At 37.2% G+C, this 25,635-nt stretch overlaps 1 long non-coding RNA gene across 2 annotated transcripts in view; it reads left to right on the top strand.

Annotated features, from left to right (window-relative positions):
- Positions 1 to 25,411, top strand: part of LOC141570666 (uncharacterized) — a 62,278-nt gene extending 36,867 nt beyond the window's left edge. The window contains exons 2-3 of one of the 2 annotated variants that reach the window (XR_012494957.2): positions 21,017 to 21,597; positions 24,377 to 25,410. This is a non-coding gene — a long non-coding RNA (uncharacterized LOC141570666). Of the gene's footprint in view, positions 1 to 21,016; positions 21,598 to 24,376 lie in introns of both variants that reach the window. The other variant, XR_012494956.2, reaches the window with a different exon arrangement.
- Positions 25,412 to 25,635: the final 224 nt, after the last annotated feature.

The raw sequence follows: 25,635 nt of genomic DNA on the forward strand, positions 1-25,635 counted from the left end.
AAGAGGATACATGAGGATATTTACTCTCGTAAATATCTATGTACCCTCTGTACAAACACCTAACTATATAAAGCAAATACTGACACACAACGGGAGAGATCGACAGTAATACAGTCACAGTAGGGGACTTTAACACCCCACTGACATCAGTGAAGAAATCTTCCAGACAGAAAATCAACATGGAAACAGCGGCCTTAACTGACACATTAGACCAGATGGATTTAATTGATGTTTTTAGAGCATTTCACCCCAAAGCAACTAAAGACACTCACGAAAGAGGACTTTGAGAACTGTTTCAGAAAGTGGCAAGAATGATGGGATAAGTGTGTTCAAAGTGAGGGCAGTATTTTAAGAGGAATTAATGGCAATGTGTCTTTTACTGCAATTTTTTTTTTTTAAGTTTAAACATTCACCATATATTTTTGATCCCACCTCATATCCTTTTTCCCAGGGAAAATTAGAAAACCAGATGGAGTAACTAAAAGGTATGGTGGTACTGGTGTATTAGTTCAACTGCAATTTAAATAGATTTATTTTAATTAGAATTTTACCTCAATGACTCTGTAGCTTCTTAGTTGCATAAAAGTCACACAATGATTATTATTGTATCATTTTGCTGGTAAGCAATTTTTTTTTATCATTTAAGTTTTCTGACTTTTAAATACATTCTGTGACTTGTCTCCATCAACTTACTCAACCTGAGCATCCAGCTGTCTTATCCAGGTTTTCCAAAACTACTGCCTTCACCATGGAGTTCCTTAAGTTTTACCATTTCATGGTTTATTTCTAACCAACATGTCCTGAAGGAGGTAAATAGACTGCCTACCACGCTATTCTATGTCATCCCCAGTGTTGTTTGGAATCAGCTCACTGACACTTTTTTTCAAGTCATTTATCTACCTTCTTAGGTCATGATTTCCATCATTTTTTTCTGGACTTGGCAGACCTCTTGGAGCTGGGCACAACTAGTTTTCTGCATCAGGTTGTTGAAGTTTTTTATTAAAAAGCCACACAGAGATGACAAAGCAAGTAACCATCAGTACTTGTAAAAACAGAAGTTTCAAGTACAGTCTTCCATTTTTTTCTTTTTTTTCAATATGGAACACATTTGCTCAACAACAAAATACATTTCTTGGGAGTTGCACAGGCAATTTTTACCCAGAACATTTTTAATAATAATTTGCAATTCCATTGTTTACAAATAAGCAAGTCTCACTTTCTCTTTTTTTTTTAATTTATTGGGGTGACAATTGTTAGTAAAATTACACAGATTTCAGGTGTACAATTCTGTATTACATCATCTATAAATCCCATTGTGTGTTCAGCACCCAGAGTCAGTTCTCATTCCATCACCATATATTTGATCCCCCTTACCCTCATCTCCCACCCTCCACCCCCTTACCCTCTGGTAATCACTAAAATATTGTCTGTGTCTATGGGTTTTTGTTTCTCATTTGTTTGTCTTGTTCTTTTGTTGTTTTTGGTTTATATACCACATATCAGTGAAATCATATGGTTCTCTGCTTTTTCTGTCTGACTTATTTCGCTAAGCATTATACACAGGGCTACAATAATCAAAACAGCATGATATTGGCAGAAAAACAGACACATAGCCCAATGGAATAGAGTTGAGAACCCAGAAATAAAACCACATAAATATGGACAGATAATTTTTGACAAAAAAGCTAAAAACATACAATGGAGGAAAGACAGCCTCTTCAATAAATGGTGCTGGCAGAATTGGATAGCCACGTGCAAAAGAATGAAACTGGACTGCTATCTGTCACCATGTACCAAAATTAATTCAAAATGGATCAAAGACTTAAGCATAAGACCTGACACAATAAACCGCATAGAAGAAAATATAGGTACTAAAATTATGGACCTTGGGTTCAAAGAGCATTTTATGAATTTGACTCCAAAGGCAATGGAAGTAAAAGCTAAAACAAATGAATGGGACTACATGAAACTTAAAAGCTTCTGCACAGCAAAAGAAACCATCAACAAAATAAAGAGACAACCAACTGAATGAGAGAAGATTTTTGCAAAAAGTCTCACTTTCAAAACACTCCCTGAGGTCATCAGATACAATTTTGCTTCTTGAGTCCTCGTGACTAGTGTTTTCCCAATATTTTTAGTGTTGAACAGAGCTGGCACTTCCCACCAGATCAATCTTTCTAAGAAAATAAATTCACCACTTCTGTTTTGGCTTCCTTTCTGGTGTCTTTTTGTAAGTTGCTTTTCCTTCCCAATGGACACAGTGCTGCTTAGAGATCCAAAGGGCAGCAACTATATCTAAAAATAATTCCAGATACCCCAGCCACCGTAAAAACTGTATCCAAAGAAACAAAATGTGTTTGAAGAAAATAACATTTAAAATCCTCTCCTAAATTTTTGTGGCACTTAAAACAGGATTTTTTTTTTCCCCTTTTTCAGACTCAGTTTAAAATTTTATCCTTTCCAAATTTGACTAATGCAGCCGCTGGATGAAGGAACTCTTTTAAATAATTGCCAAGAGAACAAAATAGAAATCAAAGTGTCAAATTCCCTAACATTATTTTGTAGGTAGCCTTAAATACTTCTTTAATGCCTGTGAGAAATCAAATATTGGTAATCTGTCTCCGTCCATTCTCTCTTCCCAGATAGCTAATGACATGCATTATACTTCCCTGACTGTGTGTACCTTTCATTTCACGCAAAGCCTTTAATCCTTCTCTTTTTAGATAAAATGCCATAACCATAGTGTAGTAGGTTAAGATTGATTGACAAGTGCATATAATTATGGCTTCAATTGCACAGTATGTTTTACAGTTGAAAAAAATGCACAACCTTGAAAATAAAGAAGTTGTGCCCTTTCTCTGGGATAAAAGGATCATATCAAATTGGTTCATTTCTTTGCTGGAATGAAATAAAAGATTTCCTATAACAAAGAACGCCACCCAAAAGGCTGCTGGAGGATGTCTTTCTTGACTAGATAATGCTTTGCCAATAAGGAAATCAAAAGAGATAAAAACGGAATTTTAAGAGTTTGTCCCTTTTACTTCATTTCCATTCATAGTTAATACATAGTTGGCAACAAAAAGAGATCATAGCAGAATCATGTAACATCCAAAAATATAAATTTATAAAATGTATAAAAGGATGAAGTTTAAAAATTAAAACCAAGGTTTATATTAGGTTAAACAAACTTCCCTTACCTTACTTCTGGCCCTGGGTTCTAGCAAAACCCACAATAAATTCATGTCATACTCCTTTAGTTTCAGTATTCTGTTCTAATCTATTAAATACAAAAATATTCATGGATTTAGGATTTCATTTTAAAATGTGATTGAATACACCGATTGGGAAGCTTAGATCTGGGCCGTCAATAGGAAGACAGAAACTTCACCCATCCAATGGTGAGTATAGTCGTGACTGTGTGCACATTTGCAGGCATGTGTCATAGTTGCTTACCCACTTATTGAAGCATTCTTTGAGCACCCACTGTAGGCCAGGTATCACGAATCTGCCCTTTAACTCTCTGTATTCAGCTAACAGAACTTCATCTGTCTTCTTTTTGCTGGGCTAAGCACCTCTGTTTGCCTGATAATACAATAGTTCCCCCTTATCTGCACGGGATACGTTTCAAGACCCCCAGTGGATGCCTGAAGCCACAGATAGTTTGGACCCTATATATACGATGGTTTTCCCTACACATACATACCTATGATAAAGGTTAATTTATAAATTAGGTACAGGAAGAGATTACCAATGAAAGTTAATAAAAGTTACGTGAATGTGTTTGGTCTCTTCCTCTCAAAATATCTTATTTTACTTTACTCACCCCTTCTTGTGATTATGTGAGATGATAAAATGCTATGTGATGAGATGAAGTAAAGTGAACGATGTAGGAATCATGACATAGCGTTAAGCTACTCTTGTGCTTTGGAAATATTGTTAGGTAAAATAAAGGATTCTTGAACACAAGTGCTGTGATACTGCCGCATTTGATTTAATAATGGAGTCAGCTACTAAGTTACTAACAGGTGGACAGCGTGTACAGTGTGGATACTCAAGGCAAAGGGATGATTCATGTCCTAAGCTAGAGTGGGATGGCATGATTTCATCATGCTGTTCAAAGGATGCTCAATTTAAAACTTCTGAATTACTTATTTCTGGAATTTTCCATTTAATATTTTTGAACAATGGTTGACTGCGAGTAACTGAAACTGTGGAAAACGAAACCATGGAGAAGGGGAAACTACTGCATAATTTTAGATTATTTGCCATTTTGAACCCCTGCATGTTGTTTGTCAAGAGATAAGGCCCATGAGTACTTTTATCCTGGACACCATTCTTTTATCCATAATGTCTCAAAACTCATGAAAATGTAATTCAGCCACATAATGCCGTAAGAATTCTTTAATAAATTGAGGTGTCTTCCATCTAATAAGGGCAGGGCCATGTAGTAGGGGTGATGGAATCAATAAAAATATTTGTAACCTCTAATACTTTAAGAATAATCTTATCAAAACACTTTGCTGTCATTTCAAAACTCAGAAAACGGCATCCCGAAGCAATTGGACACTGCTCAGGGTAATTTGAGAGGAGCAGGAGAGTAGCTCAGAATCCCAGACATTTGTCCAATGAGATCAAGACTTAGTAAAAATCTCTCAAAAAGAGGTAGAGGGCAACTGGAGGTAAGAAGGGGTCAGATGATTGGAGGAATGCGTTTTTTGCATGGAAAGTCAGCTAGAGTAGTGAGGAAGAGAAAAAGGAGGCCTTGAAAGAGAAGAGAAAATGCTAAATCTGGCTGTAAGAAATGCATTAGCCACATTAGCAATGGAAGTAAAGTTGACTTGGCACTAGTGTTTTTTAACATATCACTAGCTGACAGTGAGCAACAGTGAAGAACACAATGACTACTAGTACAGTTTGGCATTACTGCCTTGATGCAGACTGAGTTAGCAGTTTTACCCATCATCGCTTTTGAAACATTAGTACAAATGTCAACATAGTGAAAAAGAGAAATAATGTTTTAGTATTATTATGAAAAAAGCTTTGATCTTTCAGAACACCTGGAATGGTTTCTTAAGGCCCCCCAGGACTCTGCAGACCTCACTTTGAGAAGTGTTACATATATTTTATTTTATGACCTACATGATAATCTCCTTTTCAATCTTCATTCAAAGGTGAGATTTCTCACGCTCCCCCAACTATGGCCTGCCACTGGCATGAAAATGACAAGGCAAAGGGCCCTGGTGTTTTCCTCTTTTTAGCTCAGTATCTATCCCACAGAATAACAACTGTTTCTGATGATGCCTCTAGGGCTAGCATGCTGGTTTAGCACTTTCTGGGCCTGTCACAGATTTAAGGCTTACACAGACGACCTCAAGGATTTTTTTTTTTTCTTTCTTTTTTTTTTTAGCAGCAAACAAGGATTCTTAAGAGACCCCCACTCCTCAGAGCCAGGGACGGTTCACCTGAAGTTTGCTTGATGAGTTGTATGTATCTTTCTTCTTGCAGATCAAGTCTTCCTTCTGCAATCTCTAAGATTCCAGTTAGCTTCAGCTTGTCTCTGGTCAGACTGTTTATCCCAGAATTTGGTCACATTCCAGTCTGTTCCCCATCCTAACGGATTTTCCCTCATTTCTGGAACTTTCCTCAAATATTTGTAAGCAAAGTGAAAGAGCTCTGAGTTACAATAGTATAAAAGTTTAGCAAACCAAATGTCCATAACACCAATCGATTATAAATTATGTGAGGATAACATCATTATGCTGAGCAAGAGATACTTGATTTGATCGTTGTGACTAGTCTTGGAGGACCCTCAGAGTAACCATGTGATATGCAACCTCTGACCTGGTCTATGACATTGTCAATTATTTTGACTACCTTTATAATCAATACAATTTACTATGACCAAATTAACCACAGGGTAATCAACACCTTTTGCTAGAGTGCTCAAAACAAAGTATTTAACCTCTGTGTTTCATTATAACAAAGCCTCACTATTTATATTTACATATATGTATATACACAAATATTTTTTCATAAAATTATGTGTATCTACACATATACAAATATTATTTCATATACTTAAAGATTTTAAGATTGAAACCCGAAAGGTTTTAGCCTATTTTAATGACGTTTTCTCAGAAGAATTATCTATGTGTTGAACTTGCACCAGAATCTCTAATACATATTTCAGCAAGATTTATGAAGACAGTGATTATATACTTAAAGTATATAAGATCAACCAATAATGTATATTTATTGAAGTTTAACAATAAGGTAGATTTAATAAAAGGTAGATCCTTACCTTTTATAATATTCCTAAACCTCAATAAACTGTTTTCAATAATTTTACTTTAATTAATATAAATATATCTCAATAAATTTAATTTAAATGCCTACTTATGACTTAAAGTGCTGTGCAGCCAGATCACACAAATGTCCTTAATGCCAGAAATGATTTGTACTTTAAAATTCTCGTGGAATAAAACAAATAAAAAGAAAAACAGATTAGCACATCTTTAGTAGCTAACCCGTTATTTACTTACTAGGTTTAGTACAGGAGAGGTATATTGTTAGAGTGCTCACTGCTGCGATAAAATTAAATCACGGCAGCATTTTTCACACCCAACAAAAGAAATATGTAATATATAGAGAACTGTACTTCCTTTTAAAGAACAACAAAATCACCTTCTCAGCTCGATAGCCTACTTTAATCTGGTGATTAAATTCCAAGGATGAGTGATCCTGAGCTGCCATAAAAATACCAAGTGTATCCATATATTGGATTTTATTAATCTCCTGATTTTGACTGCCTTAGTTTCATTCTTGGAAAATAAACTAGAAAAGTCCATTTATGCTTACATTCTAAAGCATAATTACTATGATTAAAAAGTTGCGGTAACTTATGAGCTGTAAAACTAGTAAATTATATCCAGCCTGTAAGGAGAACTAATTATAAAGCTGTTGCTTGATTAAGGTGTTTATACTGAAGAGTATTAAAGGGATTAGTCCAAAGCTTTACATCCTGCAGCACAGAATGAATATGCAGGATTTAAACGCTCAAATTAATTCAGGTGCAGCAAACAATTATATGAAATAGGAACACTCGACCCAGCTAATGACCACACTAGTCCACCAAGCTAATTTATAATCATGTACTTATTGACCTCTCTGCATGTTCACAAAAGGACTGTTCTCATGCTAATTCCTGCCTGCAAGCCACTGTCATAGCCCTGTGTCTAGGCATCAGCGTGATTAGTGCCAGACAGGAAGTACAGACTCCCTAATATCACTGCAATTTCTATCGTCATGAAACACTTCATCTTGCAAGAAGTTACATGTAAATGATACACTTCGTATTATCATCACCATCAAGAGGAAGCATTTAGTAAGAATATACTATGAACATTTCTAGCGTCTTCACTGAATCGTTTAGGAGTGCTCTAAACCTGACCTCTTTGAGTTTATCAGTTAATTGGAATAAATAGGTCAAAATAATAGCTCGTCCAATTTAAGGTGTAAGATTCCTGTATCAGACAGTTAAGCTGGTCAAACAACATCCCAATCCATTGCTTACCTATCTCTAGGATTTGTTCTGAGATAAGGAAAGTCAGTCCAGGTCCCCTGGGATTTATTCATTCAAGTTTTTCACCAAACAATTATTAACCTTTACTTTGTGCAATATGGAAGATTTTTTTAAAAAGAGAAATTTATAATGCAGCCCTTGCTCCCAGAAACTGGGTAAGGAACATGCACTTTAGTAGGAAAGAAAGATAACCATATTATTAACTGCATATGGATTTGAAAGAGTATTGGCATAAGAGGCACAAAAAAAGTACCTGAGTTATACACAGAAAAGCTGACCCCGCAGGTAATGCAGGCATCCTATACAAAGCACAACACTGAGAGCCCAAAGACATGGGTTAGACGGAGAGTCTTGCTACTCTTACAAGCTATGTAATTGCTTTAATGGACCTGTGCCTCACTGATGAAAATTTTTACTTCTCAGGTCTAACTGTGGACCCTAAAAGGAAAGATGTATTTTATGTGAAGGAATTTATCTGCTGAGATGAACTCCCCATGTTCAACCAAGGACCCACGTTTTATGACTGAGAGTCTAACAGCCATTTGCTGACCGGGGCTCCTCAGGTACTCTGTTTACTGGGCAGAACCTCAGACCGTACTCTCGGCTTCTCACACAGTGCCCAGTTTGTTTCCACTGTCATAATCAACCATTGCAAGGAAACCCTGGTTTCCTCTTTCTACCAACGGACTGAGACCTGCCCTGTCCAATAAGAATGGCACAATTTGGATACATCAGTTACATAAAACAGACTGATTGAGTACCTGGGTGGGAACTTACACTATAAAAGGCAGCTTCCCCTTTGTCTCAGTGGGACATAATTTAAACTGCTACCTGAATCTTTGCCTTCTAGACTGCAACTTCTTTTGCTCATATAAATGCTTTTTATCCTTTATTACAGTCTAAAATTAATTTTGGTTCTGTAACAGAATAGTTGAATTAGTACTGTGATTCCCCGAAAATAAGACCTAGCTGGACCATCAGCTCTGATGTGTCTTTTGGAGAAAAAATTAATATAAGACCCGGTATTAAATTAATTATATATTATATTTATTATATTATATTATACCGGTCTTATACTAAAATAAACCGGGTCTCATATTAATTTTTGCTCCAAAAGACACACTAGAGCTGGTGGTCCGGCTAGGTCTTATTTTTGGGGAAACAGTATGAAAGCTATTATCTCGTATGCACATAAAGGATCATTCTTGTTATCAGGGGGTATCCCTCCAAAGATCCACCAAGAGAGACTACAACTTGTCTCATTTCTTAACATTTCTTTCTTTCTTGTTTACCTATCTATTTTACCTATTCATTAATTCACTCATTCATTCATTCATTCATGGCTGCTTTGGCTAGCAACTCTTCTGTTCTGAGGAAAGGTAAGACAGCAAGCAAGAATGAAACTTTTATCTTCTCTCAGTGGAGAGTTTTTAGTCACTAGGGCTTCTTTATCTCAAGGAAGGGTAAAAAAAATGTAAAACTTCGGAAGACTGTTTCTGATGAGTCACAAAAGTTTTGTATAATGGGTCATATGAAACTAACAAAATGAGGTTTTGAGGATGTGGCCCTAAGGGGAGAACTGCAGTACATCTGGGAATATACATACTAAGGCAAAGCAACAGAAACAAAGTATTCTCAATCCAGGATTCAAATACCTGGCCCTGAAAATTGTCCAGTTTGTGGCTGCTGAAATGCTGAGGACCCTAGCAATCCAGGCGCACTGTGGGACCTGAAACGCGACTCCAGCTCCCTGAGAATCAACTCATCACGGGATTAACGCCAGTGGTGAACTGACACAAATGAGACGTTAGCTTCAAGACCTCTTACTTGACCAGGCTTCTCCAAGGGGTTAAGACCTGACTCTTTACACTCTCCTGCCCCCAACACTTTCCCTTCTGTTGGGGGGCTTTGCAGTAGCTCTGAAGATATTGGAATCTGGCTAAGGGGAAGTTGAATAGGGATACATCTAATTTATCCCCAATTAAAATGAAGAGCTCTGTTGTAAATATATAAAATCATACTGAATACATAACAGGTGTCCAATAAAAATATTTCTGAATGAATGAATTTGTAGTATGTCATTTTCACCTCATCCTGTAACTGCCTGGCAATGCTCAACAGATTGGAGGCAAAGTACATTTAGAGAAGAAGAAACTCAGTAGATCCTCTTTAATGTTTGATTATCCTACACTGAGAATTAATTCAGAAGACTTTAAGAAATACTACAATAATGATATGGAAAATTTGCTTTTATTGGTAGAAAATACAGGGCTTTTTAACTTTTTCAGAAGCCACTAGAACTAAGAGGAATTCGGTATCTATTCTAATAAATAAAGTTTCTCTGAACGAACCCTACAACAAGTATTCCATGCCTGAGTTACTCAGGAATCGAGCGACCTGATGGGTGACCTGGCCCTGTGTATGTTACCTAATTTTAGAGTATTATGGAAACAGGAATTTATACTTTTCACATACTGAGAATTTTAATGAGCAGTACAGAAAAAGCATGGATTCGTACTGACAGTAAAAATGGAAAAGGACGTTCCCAAGAGCTTAAAACTGTATGTTTTTCAGAGCAGAAATAGAGTTTTTTGATTTTTCAAGAATTGTAAAACCTGGCATGAAGTCATAGGCATAGTAAGCTACTGAATAATTGGTTGTTTCTAATAAAACTGACGATGATAATCAGTTGGAGATACGATTTTGGGGTCTGTTTGAATCAAGGAATCGTCTGAGATGAGAGATGTGCTCTCAGGAGCATCCTACAGGTGAATGAGGGAAGCAGAACAGGGCAAGGAAAAAGGTACAAAGCTGTGGTCTCAAGAGAAGTCTACCTTTAGCTTATTTCAATGGGGAGCTTTGGAGTGTAAATTTTTAGCACTGAGGTTCTCCCACCAGAATCAAGGGGATGGGCTTGTATCTCTCACACCATTCAAGGGTTATCCACAGCCTGCTCTTGCGGGAGGGGACATGAATAATTTTCAGGCATCTGTCAGCCAGGTGGCTCTGTCAGCCAAGGGCAATTGTGGAAGGAGGGTGTGGATTTGAACCATCAGCAGGCAATGCCCAAGCATCTGGGGCCTGGGTTCCCACCTAGGAAAGGGCCCCGACAGCAACAGCTACAAAGTTATTTACGTTCTAGATCTGGGTTCCAGCTTGGAAAGCATCTCAGAAAACATAAAATAAAATTGCTGGACCAAGGGAGAAAAACTTCACATCATAAAAAGAAAAGTTATATAAAATAAAATTTTCAATATTTGCTAACTCTGTGGCAGGTGTTAGGCTGCACAATTTATATACATTGTTTCCTTTAACCCTTACAAAAATTCAATGAAGGAGATACCATTATTTATCCCCATTTACTGACAAAGAAACTGAGACTTATAAAAATTATACATCTATTAAGTGTTACATGTGAGAGTCAAACTCAGGTCTAACTCCAAAATCCATTCCCTAAACATTAAACCATTCTACTAGATTGTTTTATAAACATTAATAATATTATGATTATTAATACGGTATGTTCCCTGAATTGATATGAAATATTTTCTCTCTAAATATATATCTTTTATATTTTTTAAAGAACATAAAGAAGGAACCTACAAAGGACTCCAAGACTGAATTTAAATTAACCTAATGTCCACTGAAATCCTAAAGGGTTTTCAGGATGTAATACTGTAAAATATAGTTGTACCCTGAACAAGAAAGAATTGTCAAACTAAGACGTGGATCAGACACTGTCATCAGTTTTCCCCAAAATGTTCACTGTAGAACTCTAGGCTCCTTAAATATTCCTCAAAAAATGAGTTTTAATTCAAATAATCTGGGGGAAAACTATATAAGTGATCTGACTCTTGAAGAACGATATATGACATTAACCTATTAAATGTTCCAAGTAGTCCTGAATCAAGAATTCTATTTAGCTTTGTTCTTTTTGTTTTGTTTTTTTAATATTTTTTTCAATTACATTTGACATAAACATTATATAAGTTTTAAGTTTACAACATAACGATTAAACATTTATGTAACTTAGGAAGTGATCACCCCTATAAATCTAGTAGCTATTAGGCACCATACATAGTTATTACAATATTATTGACTATATTCCTTATGCTATACTTTACATCAACATGACAACTTTGTAACTACTGATTTGTACTTCTTAACCCCGTCCCCTTTTTCACCAATCCCACCCCACCCCATCTGGCAACCATCAAAATGTTCTATGTATCTATGAGTTTGTTTTTGTTTTACTTGTTTAGTTTGTTCTTTAGATTCCACATATAAATGAAATCGTGGCATTCGCCTTTCTCTGTCTGACTTACTCCACTCAACACGATGCACTCTAGGTTCATCCATGTTGTTGCAGGTGGCAAGATTTCATTCTTTTTAGCTGAGTACTATTCCATTGTATGTCTGTACCACCTCTTTATCCATTCATCCATTGATGGACACCCAGGTTGCCTCCACATCTTGGCTATTGTAAATAATGCTGCAATTAACATGGATACACATGTCCCTTTGAAAGAGTGTTTTGGGTTTCTTCAGATAAATATGCAGAAGTGGGATTATTGGGTCCTTCTCTGTCATTTGTTATAGCCTTTGCTTTAAAGTCTGTTTTGTCTGGTATAAGAATTGCTACCCCAGATTTTTGTTTGTTTATTTCTATTTTCACGAAATAACTTTTTCCATCCCTTTACTTTCAGTCTGTGTCTTTTGATCTGAAGTGAGTCTCTTGTAGGCAGCATATGCAAGGGTCTTGTTTTCTTATCCATTCAGCCGCCCTATGTCTTTTGATTAGCACATTTAATCTGCTTGCATTTAAAGTAAATTGTTGCTATGTAGTTATTTCTATTTTTGAATTTTTTTTTTTTTTTTTTTTTTTTTGGTCTGAAAGTAGTCCCTGTGAGATTCCTTGTAATACTGGTTTGGTGTTGATGCACTCTTTTAGCTTTTCATGTCTGGAAAACTCTTTAACTGTCCCTCGATTCTAAACGATTGCTTTGCTGGATAATCTTGACTGTAGATCCTTGATTTTCATCCCTTTGACTATTCCCTGCCAATTCCTTCTGGCCTGCAAAGTTTCTGTTGAGAAATCAGCTGACAGTCTTATGGGAGCTCCTTTGTAGGTAACTAACTGCTTTTCTCTTGCTGCTTTTAAGATTCTTTGTGTTTCATCTTTGGCATTTTAATTATGATGTGTCTTAGTTTTGACCTCTTTGGGTTTATCTTGTTTGGGACTCTCTGTACTTCTCAGACTTGAATATCCATTTCCTTCACCAGACTGGGGAAGTTTTCTTTCATTATTTCTTCAAATAAGTTTTCAATTCCTTCTGCTACCCCTATGATGCAAATGGTGGTACATTTGATGTTGGCCCAGAGGCCCCTGAAACTGTTCTCATTTTTTATTCTTTCTTTCTGCTGTTCTGCTGTTGAGTGTTTTCTGCTACCTTATCTTCAAAATTGCTGATTCGATTTTCTGCTTTATCTAATCTACTGTTGATTCCCTCCAGTGTATTCTTCATTTCAGTTACTGTATTCTTCAATTCTCACTGGCTATTTTTTTTCTGTCTCCATTTTTGTTTTCTATTTATTTATTGAAGTTGTCACTGAGATACTAAGCATCCTTATAACCAGTGTTTTGAACTCTGCATCTAGTAGGTTGCTGGTCTCCATTTTGTTTAGTTATTTTTCTGGAGCTTTGTTTTGTTGTTTCATTTGGGAAATGTTTCTTTGTCTCCCCATTGTGCCTGCCTCCCTGTGTTTGTATCTATCTATTAGGTAGAGCTGCTATGTCTCCCAGTCTTAGTAGAGTGGCGTGACTCAACAGAAGTACTGTGGGGGCAAACAGCGCTGTCTACCTGGTTACTAGAGCCAGGTGCTCCAGGTATTTCCCTTGTGTGAGTTGTGTGTGTCCTCCACTTGTAGTTGAGCCTTGGTTGTTGTTTGCACGTCAATAAGAAGGACAGACCCTCAGGCTGATTTGTTGTGAGGTCTGGCCATGACAGCAATGGAAGAGCTGTGGTATAGGGGCTAACACCACAGAGCAGGATTCACTTTAACAGGGCTCTGGTAGCTGTCCACTCTGCCCTTTGGGTGTGTCGTCCTTGGAGGTGGCCAGGTGGTGCTCCAGTTCAGTCAGAAGTCAACCACTGGGTGTGACGGCTTTGGACCTCCTGGGAGGGGCCCAATAACAGGCCAAGTTTATCCGCAGCCTGTGCCCTGAGTGGGGCCACCAGCATGAGCCATAAAGTAATCTGCGGTTTGCCACCACCTGCGCTGGGCTTGAAGGTACCTTGAGAGGGCAAATTACCAACTGAGGCTGGCTGCCACTTGTGCTGGGTTTGGGGCTCCTCAGCAAGATTTATGGGGCACACTGAGGCGAGATGCTGCTTGTTTGGATTTTATGAACCTTTGAGAAATTTTAGGAAAGTCTTCAGCATTAGCCAAGATATGCTGCTTATATGGAAAAGTGGATATGCTGCTTACATGGAAAATGAACAGTTTGGGTGGGCCCCACAATATGGGTCAGGTAGAGTCTCAGGGGATCACCAGAGCAGGGCAACGGAGACTCGGATATAGCTGCTACCTGCATCTGCATGCTGGGAAGGGTGAGGGTTGAATAAAGAAACAATGGCTTCTGCCAGTGCTTCTGTCTCGGTGAAACCTGCCCCTCCAGCCCTTGCCCTAAAGCCAGACAATGCAGTTCCTCCCTGTTTGTCACTAGTGCCTTTTGGGTTGCTACCCCAACACTGGAGCTCAGAGTTAGTGAGTCCATCAGTGATTTAGTCCATGTGTGGGCCCTTTAAGAGGAGCACCAGGGACTCCAGCACCCCTCTGTCTCACTCAGCCACAATCTCTGCTATTTTCCAGTCAGAAGTTGTGGGGGATTCTCTTCCTGGCACTGGAACCCTGAGATGCAGAGCCTTGTGTGGGTCTAGGACCCCTCACTACTCCAAGGGGGACCTTCACAGCTGAGGTATCCCTCCTGAATTTTAACTACCACATGCAGGTGTGGGACCAGCCCGTTGCATGTAACCGCCCCTCCTTGAGGTGGCTTCTTCTGTATGTCCTTAGATGCAGGACTTCGGGCCAGCTATACTGCAGTCAATTCTAAGTGATGTTGCTCTAGTTTAGTTGTAATTTCGATGTGGTCATGAGAGGAGGCAAGCACAGCATTAACCTACTCTGGCATCTTGATCCAGCCCAAGAATTCTGTTTAACTTTGTTACTCCAAGCTTTCCAAACTGATTTGTACAAAAACATTTTGTTTTGAAAACTTTCAAAACATTTATTAACATTTCACAAGATACTAATTGTGCATAGACTATGTTTTATGGAACATTGGTGTACTGTATATGAACACATCTAAGAGTATTGCAAAGAGGAAATTATAATAAAATGTATAAGAAGACTAGCGTCTGGAAGTGTTAGTAGAAAGAACAAAGAGATCTGGCAGTTACTATTTTCAATTCTAATAGGGGCACTATCAAACAGAAAGGCACTGAAAATAGGTGGACGACCCCGCCATATACAAACCAGTATGTCCATAATTTAGGGATAATCTATGCTTACACATACTAGGTGGGCAGCAAATGTTCATTCAACAAATGTTGCAACAAAGAAAATCAGGAGGAGATAATACACTTATATTATACAGAGACAGACTTATGGTAAACAAATTTAAGCCTTTTGAGTAAAGTATAACACTACTCTCACAAAAACGTGACATTCCATTGTGTTTCTTTCCATGCGGGTAAAAAGGACTTGTCCTATTCTACTCTTAGTGGATGCTTGCCAAATTATCTATGTTAATGTATTTTGAAAACAAATAGACAATTTTATATATATTAGATATATTTATACAAAAAATGTTGTAAATAATTTTGGGGATTATTTGAAAATGGCACCTGTTCTGCTAAAGACGTTTCTTCTTTATGCTAATGAGCACAGATGGGCAGTTGTTGACGGACTATGAGATTCAGTTTAGGTAAGTATTATGCCACCTTAAGCTATAGGGTATTTTTAAAATGAAAATATCACCGATTTATGTCTTGATTTAACTTTTTTTTTCCCTTGTGGAATAGATTCTCTGAGTATTTGTATCTCAGACCATTGGTGCCTTAGGATAAATGCTGCTAACTGGCCTGTCAACATCACTTTGATTTGGGGACACTTTAGCAAAAGATCAAACCTGTAGCTGAGATAAGCAGAGTCAGTCATATATCAAGTGAATATACTTCTGTGTGGAAATTAATGAACTTGAAGGTGAAAGTACAGGACAGAACATTTGGATAAAGATAAAATAAGTGGTAAGCTTCCGCAACATTCTTGTGGAACGAGGCAAATATATACTTGGATTTCAGAAATACAGACAGTAATTCCAGGTTATCCAAACAAATGAAAGAAAAAGATATAGATTCCAAAATAGTCCCAGAAACACAATTTGGTAATTATAAGACACTTCATTCTTTTTACAAAGCTGAACTCAAGCAATAAATGTGTGTAGAAATATTGTTTTCTCAGGTTGGGCACCATACCTTTTTCTTTACTTATATCAGACATTTACCTAACCATGGATCGTAACTGTGGAATCATCCTGGCTGATATGTGAGAGTGTACATATGTTGGGGTGTTAGTCTATAGAGACTTGGATTTGAATTCTTTCCTGATCTTTGTCTAAGAGTTTTAGAAATCATTGTGAAGGATTCATAGATTTATAAAAATTTGGTCAATACAGAAGTTAAGAGCTTATAATTAGGGAATATTAGAAGACTAACATTCATTACATGTTATATTCTACACAAAGGAATTGATTCAGATCCTGTATGCTTTCTCCCTTTTGTGTGTTTTCTCACCAATTTTTAGTTATGTTGGCTATTGTTTTTGATAACTTTATTTTATTATTGTGAAAAACAGTGTATTATTGGAATGTCTATTATGCCCATTATAGACCTGGTTTCTTTTGCTCCCCTTCTGGTTATCTGGAACAATATGATAGGTATAAAATTTTTTGTTTTACATTAATTTTATTCTATCTTTTAAAAATTTATATGGATAGGTTATACATAATCTAAATGGATAGTGTATACATAACCTAAACCAGTGAGTCATAGCCAAAATGCTCGAGATGCATCGATAGCATGTATATTTAAATGTTAATAAAAATGAACAAAGAAACAAAAGTACAGAGACTACTTCCAGGCATAGAAAATGTCACTTGAAAAGATTCCAGAAGAAAAGAACACAGAAATACTTTTTGGCCTGTTGGGACTTTTACTTCTATAATGTTTCAATCAGCTTTCAGGTGATGGTTATAGCTCCTATATTGATAGCTGAGAGCACTGATCCTCAATACTTTTCATACACACAGAACTGACTGTTGGATAAAAGGTGCTTGTGGAGGGCCTGTCTTAAAGGGTTGTAAGGCACAATCATACTTGCACACGACAGGTCGTGCATGATAAAATGAACACTGTGTTTTGTTTCAGTCATCGTTAACATTTTCCAATAAACTACAGGGTTTTTTCAAAAAAATATTTAAATAAAAAAACGAAGCCTTCTTAAGGTAGCTTAGATTTCACAAAACTTTATTTAATCAGTTACTACATGGGGCAGATGCATTTATGAAGTTTTACTGGCAATGATGCTACTGCATGAGTTAATATCGCAATGAAATTATTATTCTCATCTGTAAGTAAATTAAATAATTAAATTGTATTTACATCATACAGATTCTGATTTTGTATGTGTCTTTGTTTTCATGTGTTAAAATATGACAGAAACTATAGCATTGGTGATTTAAAAATAAAACTAATACTAATTTCTGAAATTTATAACTGAATAGCAGACTTTTGAAAGCTTTAGTAATGATATAAAATCTCTCCAAGAAAGAGAAAAGAACAAAGAGAAAAATGGTAGAGAGAAAATATATAATAAACAAGAGAATAAAAAGGAGATAAAACAGAGTATGAATTTCTGTCTGTTCAGAGACAGTACCCAACACTCTCCAACTAGTACTTCTTAGAAGTTTACTCAAAGTTTCAGCCAAAAAGCATCCTATAGCTAGAGGAGAAGCTTTGTTTGATCTGAGAATGCTCTCTTCTTTGACTCATTGCCCAGCTGTGTTAAAGATGTCAGAAAAAGGGGGAGCCCACCTAGCCATTCAGACCAGTCAACCCTAATCATCCATAGAGCAATAAGGGCCAAAGCCATACTTCTCCACGTGCTTAGATGGCAGGTTCACTTAGACTACCTTCAGATGACTCCAGAGAATGCAAATTCTTCATAACCTCTTAAATAATGTGATCATCACAATAAAACCCCATCCTCTAGACAGGAGAAAAGCTTTTAGTCTCAATCTATAGTTTAAACATTTTAATGCTAAAGTAACCCTTATCCAATGCAAGAATTTAGTCCTTATAATTTTTACTCAGTTTAGGTTTAAAAAAAAAAAGTTAATCTTTTAAGATTGTCATCACCCTAATATGTTTCCTTCCTGGACATTGTCTGGCTGTGAGGGTCGGGTGAGGCTTATTCTAACTTCCTGGCAGGGGCAATGAGGAGATCCTGTGCAAAAACAGTGTCCTTGTACTGTCCTGGGGTTCCTATGTTTTGTGACAATGATCTTTGTCCACCTAGTCATCGTTTGCCCTACTAACATTGAAATCTGGTGTAACTTCCCTTTCTTTCCTTCCCCTTGTCCCTTTCTCTCCCTCTCCTTTGCCTCTTTCTCCTCTTCTTCTTCCAACTCTCCCTCCTCCGCCTCCTCCTTGTTTCTCTTTCTCTCTCTCTTCCTCCTCCTCGGTCCTCTCTCTCTCTCCTCCCTCTCCCACTCCCCAGCCCCTTCCCCCCACCAGTGGTACTCTATGATTCACTTGGTGTCACCTGGGCTCTGTGTCTTTCACTGAGCTCATCATCTAGGGATCCAGTCCCAGCTATGCTGTCAGATCAGCTCTCCTCTCTCCAAAGCAAGATTACTTCCAGATGAGCTACAAACCTCTAAAGCCTTAACCGGAAGTTCTGAGTCCTCCCCATAATGCACAGGATCCAAGGGCTACACTGAACACTAAACTCTGGTCCTTCTTCTACCATACCATTCTATGCTACTGTCTACATTTGACAGGGTCACTTTCCAGATAGACAAAGGTGAGAGGCAGCAGAAGATTATTCCTCCCATAATTCTAAATATGAATCAGACAAAAGCCTATTGTCTAGGCATTCTCTAACATTAAATCTCAGATTGGGAATATTTGTACCCATAAACTCCTTCATTCTCTGCTTCTCTCAGTATTCCCCAAGTATTCCAGTCTATAACATGATATTCAACCTTCATTCAGTCTGATCAGGACCTGCCTTTTAACTTATGGTTTGCCTGGCCTGGTTACTGACATGCTAGTGGAGGAGATACAGGGATGTAAGGGGGGACACAAAAACTTTCCGAAAAGTCTGGCTTATAAGACTGTTATCTTGCTATAAATCTTATTTTGAATGTCTGAAGCAAAATATTATCTTTCTTTCTCTCCACATTCTGCCTGTAACAATCCTAATCCCTCGTTCCCAGCTACCTCCCCACTACAAGACTGATCCATAACTCTGGTTGAAAGGAAGAAGGAGGTCATATGCACAAATACAAAATGCAAAACAAATTGTATTAATATCTCCCAAACTATTGTCCCTGTTGAGATTTGCATGCCTCTGATGGAACAAAGAGAAATAGGGGAAAGAACTTCCTGTGAAGCTATCCTCATGTATTGTTTTTTTCTGTTGCCTTATTACTGTTTTCTCCAAGCATCTCCTCAAGGCATCTTAGAGCTGGAAATGGCTACCCCGTTGTGAAGGGATCACTCATTACTAACCTTAAAACAAGGAGGACAGAGGTGATCCTGCTACAAATATTCCTGCTCAGCAGCTCTGACCTTAGTTTATTTTGTATAATCTCAGATTTTTGGTCTGTGCTGAACTTCAAGTACCAGTTTAGAAATAGAAGAATAAAAGCGAAAGAACTGTAGACTGAAACCATCAATGGCAACTGATTGTGAGGATGAACAAAAATGCCACCTAGAAGGGAGACAATGACCTTGAGCTCTACTGATCCTTGCATCTTTGCGGAGGATACATTCACGGACAAATAGCCTCCAAATAACCCCAGTCAAAAAGTTATTTACAATTGTCTTTGGCCACATATACTTCTCTATCTGTACTTCACAGGTTTTCTTACTTTACTACTATTAGTTAACCAGAAAGCAGGAGTGTGAATGGATGAGACAAAGCAAAAGATTCTATTGGTCACCATATAATCCAAGAATGATCATGCTTGGAACCTCTCTCTTTATTTATGAAAATGTCTCCTTTTGTCAATTTCTGTATGTAAATATTCAAGGCTCTGCTAGTGGCTATAAGTGGAACAAAGAAGAACAAATCAAGATCTTTTTTTATTTTATTAAAGTTTATTGGGGTGACAATGGTTAGTAGAGTTACGTAGGTTTCAAGTGTACAATTCTGTAATACGTCATCTATATATCACGTTGTGTGTTCACCACCCAGAGTCACTTCTCCTTCTATCACCATATATTTGATCCCCTTTTCCCTCTTCTACCACCTGCCTCCCCCCTTACCCTCTGGTAACCACTAAACTATTGTCTGTGTCTATGAACTTTTGCTTCTTCATTTGTTTGTCTTGTTCCTTTCTTGTTTTCAGTTTTATATACACATATCTGTGAAATCATATGGTTCTTGACATTTTCTGACTTACTTTGCTTAGGATAATAATCTCAAGATCCATCCATGCTGTTGCAAATGGCACGATGTGGTATATATACACAATGGAATTCTATACTGCCATAAGATAAAAGATCTCTCTTGTTTTAAGGATCACGCAACTTATGGAGTTGGATGATCAGGTACATAACTATCTAAATACAAAACAATGCCATGAAAGAAGTACACAAAAAGATGAGAGCGATGAGGAAAGTGAGCTTATATTTCAACTAGAGAAGCTAGGATAGGTTTTATGAAGAAGATCACATTCAGCTGAGCTTTGATGAGGTGGAAGGTTTTAGTAAGCAGCAAGAATGGAGAACATATTAGATAAAAATATGTGAGCAAATTTACACTTGGATATTTTGAGAGAGGAGTATTTTAAAGAAATTAGGAGTAACTCAGTGCATTGTGCCATGGCAGGCAGAGGAGAGATGGGAAACAGGAAGTTTAAGAGCAGGAATATAGCTTGGGCTAAATCAAGAGATACCTTGAACACCTGACAGATTGAACTTTATTGTGCAAGCCACTGGAAATGTAGCAGGTTTGCAAGCAGGAGAATAGCTTGGTCTCAAAGCAAGGCTATGAATAGAGATCCATGAAACATTTTAAAATTAGGAAAATAAAAATATTATGGTTAAGACTTAAGAAAATATGTTCTCTTTCTACTTACAGGTGGATTACAATTAAAATTTGTATTCTTTTCTACTGAGTTGGAAACAGTTTCTCCAAAGAATAAGTAAACCATTTTCATAGGGTATCACTGTGGGGACAGAGCCCCAGAGAGTAGTTTACAGGCTCTCGGCCTCACGTCGAAGGGTGCTGGCTCGGGTGGTGAATGGCCGTCGGCTGTGGCTGATTGGCCGTCAGCTGTGGCCGGTTGGCCGATTGGCCGCTGGTATAACTGCTGCAGCTACAAAGGATTGCCGAGGATTGCCGAGGAGCCGAGCAGAGCCTAGCAGAGCTGAAGAGAGCGGAAGAGGAGGGCCGAGGAGAGCGGAAGAGGAGAGCCGAGAGAGAGGAACAGAGGAGAGAGTGGAGAAGAGTCGTCGGTCGGTTGGTTGGCGGAAAAGCGGATGGCAGGTCGGCGTCCGGTGGGCCCAGCCTCCAGTGAGACTGTGGTGGTATGGCTCCCCTACCTATGGCTCCGTGGGTGTTCCTTGTTGGCCTCACCGTATCCTGCGTTCTTATGTGGGGAGCGGGACCAGAGACCCCGCAGGCCGCCCCGCACGACAATCACTGATGCATTTTGCAGAGTAAGTTTTGACATGAGTACCCTTGATTTCCAACCTATTCATGAAATATCTAACAAAAAACTACACACACAAGAGTTTTCTGTACTAAAAATGTGTTTGTAATTTTGGAAAGAGGCTCAGGAACCTACCTCATCAGTGTATTTTCCATGAACTTATTGTTCTTATAGAAATGCATCTATAGAGGATGGAGTTTGGAATGGGAGGTGAGGGGAAATGGATAGACTTGAAAATTGAGACACTTGGCCAAACACTAGTCTCAGCAGACCGTTTTATTTCAATAAAATGATTGCATCATCACCTCTTCTCTCTGGCAAACAGATAAAAGCTGATTCATGATTCTTTTCTATGTGAAGTCCAGAGCACGCACACCTGGGGTACACAGATTAGCACTGGTAGGCAGAGCTCGGGATGGGATTTGGAGATGGCACCACTAAGGACTTTCAGGTGTGCAGTCCCCAATTCAAAAGTCTTGGGAAAAAGATGATTTCATGGCAGGAACTTACCCACATCTTATATACTGAATTTCTTATGCTAGAGTGGTTCTCTCTCAAAGTTTGTGTGTACTAATTAGCTGGATTGGCTAATTTACTTATTTGAGAAACAACCTTTTTTAGAGCTGTACTGATTGCTACCATGTTTTCCTGAAAATAAGACCTAGCCGGACCATCAGCTCTAATGCATCTTTTGGAGCAAAAACTAACATAAGACCCGGTTATATTATATTATATTATATTATATTATATTATATTATATTATATTATATTATATTATATTATTATATTATATTATATTACATTATTACATTATATTATATTAATTATATTATATTATTATATTATATTATATATTATACCAGGTCTTATTTTAATATATTAAAATTATATTAAAATAAGACCAGGTCTTATATAAATTTTTGCTCCAAAAGACGCATTAGAGCTGATGGTCCAGCTAGGTCTTATTTTCAGGGAAACACGGTCTAATGTAACAGGAAAGATACCTTCAAACATAATGCACCTACAGATGGCAAATATTAACTTGGGAAAGTTTTACTGATTCCTGTAAAACCTTTATTGAGCTCACCTGTTTGGGTAGTTAGGATACATTTCCAGAGAAGTTAACTTCATCATGGGTTTTATCCCCATTGCTTTATCTTCCTAACAATACAGTGAGTTCAGAGAGAAAGTGGATGTTAAGTAATTTCTTTGAAATCACACAACCATAGAGTCATACAAACCACTTCAGTCTTTTAGCTCTAACCTTGTGTTTTCTCATTGGATGATGTGTGAGTAGCTGCATTAGATTCCTGCAGATAATATTGGTGTGAATAGTCCTCAGAGTATAGAACTACCCTCCCTGTCTACTCCTTCTGCTCCCTCCCTGTCTGCTGGTCTGAGCTTGAAATGCAGCCTTTCCATATTCGACTAAAACTAGCATCATTCCTTTAGTCTGAACATCAAGTTATGCTTTCCTACTCCTATATTTATCAGGCTTGTAAGATGCAGAAGCCATTGAAATTATGTCCTTTCTTGGAAATTATTTCCTTGCAATAATTTTCCACAACATCAGAGTTTCCCTAAGGGAATGATAAAGATCTTTGAATAAATATGACTGTGCTCTGAGTTAAGCATTAGTTAATGTGTTTAGGTGTTTTGCCTGGCTCCTCCGAGGCCACCAAATGTCTCTTGAAGGAAAAAAAATATGATCCTGATTTGTCACTTGGGGCTGATATGAAAGGTTCACCCTTTTAGCATGCATGGCAGTTTTTCCTCAAACGATTCCATTCTTCTAAAATATTTTTTCTTACTATTAGAATGTTTATTGAGGTCATTAACATGTTCTATAGTAAACATGGTACAATTCACTACTTCCAGGATTAAGTTGGATAATAATATTTACTTTGGGTTGGACTTAGACCTGAATCTTGGGAAGTTTTAAATTTAATCCAGATAAATTAATTTTGGCTACTAAATAGGGATACAAGTTATTTTTAGTGATTTTTTTAAAATCATCATTTTGTGCAGTTTAGTTGAAAATGCAACTAATAAATAAGAAATAAAATGTGGGGTTTTTTTTTGTTTTTTTTCTAAAATAAGCTTTATGGCTTACAAGGGCAATAATAGTCACTATGCTCGTTGGAATGTGTGGCTTATAAACTAGTTACCATCCAAAGTAAGAAAAAAGTTATTCATACATACAATAAACTTGGATATATAACTACCATTCTTGAAACCTATGACCTTGCGTTACCAGTGTAATTAACACAAGGGAAATAAAAGGAAAAGGAAAGCACCCTAATCAAATATTCTCTACTGTTTCCATGCCTCTTCTTTGGGTTTTCTTCTCTCCTCCATTAATTCTCCATTTGCATTGCGTATGAAGGAAATCTTGCATTGATACACTGTTAAACAGCTGTTAGAACCTATATTTTTAGATTTCTTGTACTGGTTTTGATATCTGTAATTCTAGTTAATGCTTTCCAAAGAAGAAGCACTTATGGGTGCAATGACATTTTAACTACCATAATGATCCACCCACTAGCCAGCACAAGCCTTGGGCTATATTCACTAATGGGAGCTATTTGGAACTCCCCTGCTGAATAACCATAGACAATCCTGACTTGCTTACTTAGACAAGCGTCCAAAACTGCTTTTCTGATTATGACTAGAGTCAGAAGTCATATTAATCTCAAATGCAGAAGTCTATTTCTTTAACATCACTTACCACACAATGAAATTATCTTATTGAAAAAAAAAAACTAATGTGTGTGTCTTCCCACTAGGATGTCAGTTCCAGGAAAGCATCTAAAAAATTGCCTGCCACAGTAGATGCTTATTAATACCTGCTGAGTGAGAGAATAGATGAACAAGAAGCAAAGCAAACCTTGCAATATTTCTGGACATTACCAATCAACAGAGAAGCATGAATGGAAAAGGGAAGCAACTGTTTTAGGTGAATCACTCATTACTATTTGTAAATTACCTTTGACCATATCCTACTTTATATTTTAATGGCTAGCATTTTTTCTCAACAATTCATACCATTTTTTAATTTCCACCTGTTCTATAATTTAGCTTTATGTTTTTGCTGCTTTTAATGGTGTTATTGCTTCATTTTTACCTTTGATTATTCTAACTAAAAATATTTTAAACCTTAGTCTGTTCTTTATCAATAACTTTATCAATGGTTACTGTTTTGTTTCTTTCTTAGCATTACATGATTTAACGGATATTGGAATTTTGATTTACATACTCATTTTGAGAGGGAAGTTTTGTCTTTTCTGTTTGGGTTTTTAGTATTGTGTCTTGGGTGATTTTTTTTTCAATCTTTTAAAATTGACTGAAGCTTGTTTTATGGCATAGCATATGATCCGGAGAATGTGTCCTATGCACTTGAAAAGACACGTGTTCTGTTGTCCAAGTGGATCATTCTATAGTCATAGATGTCAAACAGGTCAGGTTGGTTGATGGTATTATTCAAGTCTTCTGTATCCTTGCTGATTTTGTCTAGTTGTTCTTTCTACTACTGAGGATGGGTATTAAAATTTCTATTATTCTTGAATGGTCTGTTTTTCTTTTCAATTCCTTCGCTTTTTGCTTCATGAATTGTGAGGCTCTGGTTCTAGCTGTGTATACACTTATAATGGTTATAGCTTCCTGATATGTTGACCCTCTTATCATTATGAAATGACTTTCTTTGTCTCAAGTAATATTTCTTGCCTCAAAACCTATTTTGTCGGATATTAATATAGCCAACATAGCCATTATAATACCATATAGAATAAAGTTTTAAGAAAAATATTGTAAGAGTTTACTCCAAATATTTTGTCCTGCTTTTCTTCTGGTGTTCTTTATGTGAAGCTGCCATCAGACATTTGATTGCCACATTGATTTAAGGGTCTAAAGATATGAACTGTACAGTCCATACTTATCATACTTTGATACATGGTTGCCATAGTAAAATATGTGAATAATTCATCTTTTCATGTGAAATATCTCTGAAGATCATTTTAAATATTTCCCTGTGATGAAGCATTACTCT

Source organism: Rhinolophus sinicus, chromosome 3 (genome assembly GCF_057876585.1).
Source record: "Rhinolophus sinicus isolate RSI-liver-muscle chromosome 3, RSI-T2T, whole genome shotgun sequence".
Lineage (NCBI taxonomy): Eukaryota > Metazoa > Chordata > Mammalia > Chiroptera > Rhinolophidae > Rhinolophus > Rhinolophus sinicus.